This window comes from Protobothrops mucrosquamatus, unplaced genomic scaffold, assembly GCF_001527695.2.
Source record: "Protobothrops mucrosquamatus isolate PMUCROS unplaced genomic scaffold, P.Mucros_1.0 scaffold2, whole genome shotgun sequence".
In the NCBI taxonomy this organism is placed as follows: domain Eukaryota; kingdom Metazoa; phylum Chordata; class Lepidosauria; order Squamata; family Viperidae; genus Protobothrops; species Protobothrops mucrosquamatus.
This window is the reverse complement of record NW_015386389.1, coordinates 4,052,416-4,059,707: the sequence shown is the minus strand read 5'-3', so window position 1 is coordinate 4,059,707 and position 7,292 is coordinate 4,052,416.

Here is a 7,292-nt window from a genome sequence, read left to right as displayed (position 1 = left end):
GTCTTTGCATTTTGTTATCTTCTCCAGTTCTTTCTCAGCAATACTTACTACTACTACTACTACTACTACTACTACTACTACTACTACTACTACTATTATTATTGTTGTTGTTGTTGTTGTTGTTATTATTATTATTATTATTATTATTATTATTATTATTATTAACAATAGAATGCCAAGCATCGGGCAGTTTTTCAGGAAATCTGTGAGCAGGGCTATGCAGAATTAGAGGGACTTTTTTTTTCCATTATCGTTCTTTCCTGAACATGTCAAACGGGATAATAAATTTATGACTTTCCCTTTCTCTTTCTTCAGCAGAGAAGGAAGATATTTATTATCTAGTAATGTTTCATTATCTGTGTGAATTTCCAGAAATGCTATTTTCTCCTTCCTAACCCCCCCACCCACCCCCCAGATATATAATCCAGTGTTTTGGGGGGAAATGTTTTAAATGTTGAAAAGCGCTTTTTATAACTCGAGTGTTATGCTTCTTTTTGTCTAGCTTTCTCAATGGATTAACCTCAGATGCTGAGATACAGTATGCATCTATTCATATATGAATAAATAAGCAAGGCAAAATATAGGTTTGAATGCAATTAGATCAAATCACCTGTTCAAGTAAAATCTTTGACTGAATATGTCGATGAAGTCTCAATCATCCAGGCCAAGGGTGTCTAAAGGTTGAATCATGGCAACTGGATCAAACTTCGTTAATCTGAGATATTTCATTGCTCATCCAAGCAACTTCATCAGTCAGAGCAAAATTAGTTAGGGAGAGAGTCAGATGGTAATTGGAATGTACCAACTCTTGCCAAAGTTGATGCTTTGAATTGAATACAGAGTTCCAAATAATCTTTGTTCTTAGTCAAATAAACATTGAATCAAATCCCACCTGGCAATAGTGTGGATCAACTGGATTCATTGCTATGAATCAACAATTTAAATCAAATTTTGGGTGATTCATACAAAGGCACCCTCTTTGTCAAATAATGGAAGCCACAAAAACTTTTGATTAGCTTACAGTTCTTAAAGTCCCACATGATAAGAAAAAGACACATTAAAATGCCCTAGGTCAACTCATTTCATGAAAGAAACTCTGGTTTATAATCATGGTGGATGGTGCTTATATAAAGATGCTGGTGGTACAGCCAACTGTTTTTCAAAGCAAGAAAAATCCAAAACATTGTATTAAAAGCACAAGGATTCTTAATATTGCCCAGTATCTTAATCAGCAGCCAAGAGATCAAGGTCTGTCATAACCTGGTTTGTACATTTGAAACAATAGCCAGTAACAAATGTTTATAGGCCTGTTTAGTGCAGCAGTAATGCTGGGGAGTTTTATCTCTCTGTGGCAGCTTATCAGAGGTGGAGAGGGACAATATCTTCCATCAAAATGACATAAACTTGCCTTAATGGAAACAATTCATCTAGCACATTAGAAGGAGCGCATAACAATATTTTCTGCCGTTCATTAAGAATCTGAAACTAATGTATTCCTTTTGCCATGGTGAAGTTATGCATGATTTCTCATTGCTTCATACCTACTGCCATAACCTCAGAGTCCAATTTCAAATGCTGGTGGGCAACAATAGGAAAGCTTACATCCGAGCGATAGCTACATAAATTAAACATGCCACAACATCTAATTGCCCATAGAACAAGTAAAATTAGATTCACAGAAGCAATATTTCTACGCAATGCTAGCCATGCTAATTGCTTGTGTAGAGAAAGGATTATTACTTGGCAAAAGTCTGGCCGCTGAAGTTCCCATTTTTAAGAACGGCCACTAAGGAGTTCTCTGAGCACGCTGCTTTTTTCCCCCTAATATCAGCTATGTAATAAAAGGTACTTACTCATTCAAATTAACTATCGTCATTACACAAGTGTTGGTTCATAGCGGAAACTCAATTATGAACATTTGGGAGTCTGGCTTTCTTTCACAAAGCGGCTGTTATATGTGCTTCTAAGGCATGATCCACAGTTTTCAGCCTACATGCTATGTGTTACATGTTCTAAGCCAGACATGTGAAACACAAGGCCCGGGGGCCGGATGCGGCCCGCGAAGTGGTTTCATGTGGCCCGCGAAGCCATCCTGGAAACAGTGAGGGAATGGCCCCCGCTGCCTTGGCCCTGGCCCAGGCCGGCCAGGAGTCAATGTACAATTTTGTGGTGGCCATCTATGCTGAAACGCATTCAGTCTTAGATCCACAAGGCGGTCTAGAAACAGCGAGGAACCAGCCCCTGCCATGTCGGCCCCGCCCCCTGGGTGCATGCTGGGGAGGTGTCACCCTTTGTGAGGAATGAAGAAATGGACCATGCCTTGGCGCTTGCCCCGGTCCCACCCCCTTCTGCTAGAGATCCTCAGATCTGTCCCACTCCTGCCCAGGCCCCCACAGGCACCCTTGACGCAAAAGATGTAAAGTTGGCTATGCTCACCCAGTAGGCCACACCCACTACCTCCACACCCACCCAGTAGGCTGCACCCACCCTGGCCACACCCACCTGTCCCCCGTGAGGGCAACCACAATGCTGATGCAGCCCTGAATGAAATTGAGTTTCACACCCCTGCTCTAAGCCCTTCCTCCAAGCTTGAAAAGTCCATCGCTTTTCAAAACTGCCTTTTCCATCCATTTGGAGGCAGGAAGTCAGAGAGAAGCTTAACAAAAGTCCTACAGAAGGGTTTGGACAGCTAAAAAAACCTAGAGAAAGCCCTTAAAAGAAAACTACACACGCAAAGCAACTGTTTTAGTTCATTTTAAAACATTGCCCAGCTACCATAGTCTTTGCTGAGTTGGAAAGTAGAGTACAAAGGTGGGTTTGTAGAATCTAGAGCAGGGGGTTGGACTAGAAGATCTCAAAGACCCCTTCCAATTATTTTATTATATTCTCTGCATTTTTCTCCATAGTATACTAACCAGAGAATTTTGTGGATTAGCTCTATATTTTAAGTACCCAAGTCCTGCTTTGTTTTATTTTTGTTTTCATATGAGTAGGGAAGGGAATGAAAAACTTTCTCTTTTCTATTTACCTTTACTAAGCATTATCAGCCTTTGGTCTTCTTTATTACTTGCTCCATTTACTAACACCTACTTCTTTTTCTCTTGAGTTCAGAGTGTGGATGATGGACAACTGGTAAAAAAATCTGGAATATAGGGATACAGTCAAGATTTAGCAGCAGCATTCTGAAAGTTATGTGGGAAGAATCCAGAGAAAGAAATATTTTGGGAAATATTAGAAAGGCAGACTATATTTTCCCAAAGGAATAATGGATAAGATCTTTAAAAAAGACAGAAATCAGCCTCAGACCCTAGGCAGAGGCCAGCGTTTAGAAATGCAAATTCAATAATCCATTCAGGAAGGTTGGAGCCAGGAAGCTAGAAATTAGGAAGACAAAGACACCTAAAATCTACATACCCCCACCCAAATTCTAAGGACAGGAGACATAATAGGATTAAGCCACCAATATCAAAAGGGCACACTCAGACTCAGGTCAAAGTACATGACACAGGAAATACAAAGCCTCAAACAGGAACAGGAAACAACCTCGAGAGCCCCAGAAGATATAAAAGCCCACCACTCATCTCCATGTGGTCAGTTGTTTTTCCTGAGCCACCTTTCTGTCTGGCTCTCCTTTTCAATAAACTACAACGTTCTTTCTAAAGCAGTCTCCATGTTGATTATTCCCAGCTTGGACTGGACCCTGATGAAGATTTTTCTTTCAACAGTTACATGTAGAGAATTCAGTGAAGAACTGACATTCTGAGGTATTATGGATCAAGCAGAACTTCTGCCTTGCTTTACATCTTCTCAATGAGCACTTATTCCTTTGGGCAGCCATAACAGATGCACAACAGATGCATCATTTGTTTCCGATACAAGGTACAAACATAACGTCTTCTTCAAGACTTGAATGCCATTTCTGAAGACTTCATGGATAATTCGATATAATGTCCTTGACAGCAGGATGGAAGTGTTTTCCACTAATTTCTGATGGGATTTTTCTCGGTCTATTGCCCAGTCACAAAATCATCTGGTAGTCCCAATACATTAAAAATAAATAAAATGGCCTGCAGGATATTGCAGCAGTTTATGTTACTACACCATCACTACCTATACATGGATGGATGTTTTCTCTGGGTGTGCTTTGCTAACTTGTAGATCTTTATCGGCATTATAACTTTGAACCAAGTCACTTATAACTGGGTTATTTGCATTCTGTCCAAAATTAGTCATCTGAATGCACTCCTTTCTTCTTGTGGACAAAATGATGGAGAAAAACCTGGCCTAATTTTTCAGTAATAAAGACAAAACAAAACAGTAATTGAATATAAATCAAGTGACGATTTGGATGATTTGCCTTTTTTTCTCTAGAAGATTGCAGATGTTGTGTTATTAACTACTTTAGCTTTTGAAAACCTGCTCCTTTCTGAAGAATGATATGCTGTGATTAAATACTGTATTAGAAATCATTCTAATCAGATTATTGTTATTCCAGAACTGGGAAAATTGAAGTCAAATAACTTAATTACAGTAATTTGTCTCATTTAAGCTGAGCTGATCAAATATCAAAAAAATAGTATTTATCAAACAAACTGAGGGGGAAATTGTGAAATATCAGAAATAATATTTGCAAATGTTATTAATCTTGCTGTCTGCAGACGGGCAGACATAAACTCATCTAGGGAGGCTGGAGGGGAAACTGCATAGAAAAAAATATTCAATTTCATTTGCTTGCTTGTTTGTTCTCATTATTTGCAAAATAAGGGGAATTCTGACGCAGTCGTAGTCCTTGTTTTTAATGAAACCTACTTTCCTTGGCCAAATCGGCTCCAGTAGGACTCAAATATGATTCAAAACTATTTAAATAATATCAGCATCTTATTAGAGGCTTCCAGAATGGAGTCCTTAAAGTTAATTGATCTTAATCAACAATTCCCATGGTTTTAAGCTGGGCTAGCTAAAAAAAAATATGGAACTAAAGTCCCTTGCATTCACGAAAATCCACGCTGACCTACACTTAGAAGTAGGGGTCATATCAGAGGGGGTCTCATGAATAATGTGTGTAGCTATCAGGAAAGGAACTACAGTTATGGGCAAAATTAAGATTCTGATATGGGACTTAAAGATCATATTCTTATTAGTTCTTAGTAATGCCTAAACCCTGGTTGTCTCTTATGAGCTGCAAGGCAGTAAACAAACCCTGAGAAACCACTAAAAAGGGACTAAGACTGAACTTATATTTCCTTTGAAAAAAATCTACAACATTTTAAACCACATGTAGGTTAAAACTGCTCTGGGATGGCAGCAGAACAAAACACTTGAATTAAACAGAAGATCAGAGCAACTGGTGAGAATAAACATATAGTGAAGAAGGAAAGTGTTAAGAAATATTTCACTCACCTCCCCTAGTCCCACCCCTATAGTTTCCCCATGTGAATCTCCTTCTGCATCACCCATTTGCAACTGTTTGGTATCAAACTCTGTTTGCAAATATGTTATGCCCATTATTCTATTCTGCTCTGATTCTATTCTATTCTATTCTATTCTATTCTATTCCATATTCTATTCTATTCTATTCTATTCTATTCCATATTCTATTCTATTCTATTCTGTTCTATTCCATTCCATTCCATTCCATTCCATTCCATTCCATTCCATTCTATTCTATTCTATTCTATTCTATTCTATTCCATTCCGTTTCCTATTCTATTCTATTCTATTCTATTCTATTCTATTCTATTCTATTCTATTCTATTCTATTCTATTCTATTCCATTTCATTTCATATTCTATTCTATTCTATTCTATTCTATTCTATTCTATTCTATTCTATTCTATTCTATTCTATTCTAATCAAGCCATGACGATTGATTTGCCTGTGACTTATCTGAGCCCAACATATTTTAACAGGGGAGCTGTGATTTGACAGTCATAACTTGCTTTTTAAATGTGTCTTAGAAGGGCAATGCCAGAATTTTGGAAACATGATTTTTGTAAAGTGGGAGAATTCCCCAAGGTCAATAATTCGGCATTTCTTCCAAAATCATGGAGAAATAATGGTTGCAAATGCATAATAGATGAAAATATCGAAGTGGAGATTTAACATACTAATCTGAGTTTATGAGTATATGAAAGCTGTGGAAAAGAAGCCATCCGCATTGTATGCAAGCCTCTAAATTACAAAGACAATTACACAGTTTAAGATAAACACAATAAAAGTCTAATTTTTGCAACTTGAGAGGAATCTCCTTAATTGCTTCTAATCGTCCCCAAAGGAAAAAAAAACCCCGAATAGAATTGCTAATGGAATACGAATATTTTACCATTCATCAAGAATAATATATGATTAGAGATTTTTGCACACACTGTATTAATTTTTGATATAATTTTCTGCTTAAGTATAATAATATGCTCTGATGAAAGAATTAGAAAAATTAAGGATCTTGCATTTCAAGTAACTTATTTCTGATATGTAAATTTGGTGTGGGGGGTTTTCTATGCAGTCTGAAGCCCTGGAATTGATTTTTCGTTTACAGTACTGTATATACCCCAAAGAATTGTATTATTGTCCCAAGCCAAACAATTATCTCAAAGGAGGAGGCTGTCCTACATTTGCTGACTGTGATAATAGAATAGAGACAGGTGGAAGTAAATGGAGGAGGTGGAAATAACTAAGTAAATTTCGGAAACAGATGCAGGAGAAACTCTGCTGTCCTATCGTTCAGCCCTCATCTCCTCATCCTTGACCATAAAAGGCGCATTTATGCAAGGAAGAATCACTTCCATTCATAGAGGTTTTCTACCATGAAAAGTAGGCTCTTCCAAGTTTCTCTGATGTAGATACTTCTCTTCTACATATAAATGAGAGGAGACTGGTGAACATCTTGCCAACTTTTTAAATCCCTCTCTGAAAAGGACCAGGCACTGGAATCAGTGTGTCTTATTTTTTTTTAAAAAAAAAAGATGTTGAGACTCTAGAACAGGTGTGTCAAACTCGCAACTTTTTTGCCATTGCTGGCAATGGGGTGGGCACGGTTTCACTATGATGCATCTGGCCTGCGGGCCAGCAGTTTGACACCCCTGCTCTAGAAAGACTGTGAATTCTTGATGTAGTATCCCTGAAGAAGATCCATTTCAGTCCAAAGCAAACTTAGAAATGGAATGGAGGTGGGGGTTTTTTTTGAACAGCAAAAGGACTTGCTCCCTTTTCTTAATGTTAGGTGGAGGAGGCAGAGGAAGCGAAGAAGAAGAAGAAGAAGAAGAAGAAGAAGAAGAAGAAGAAGAAGAAGAAGA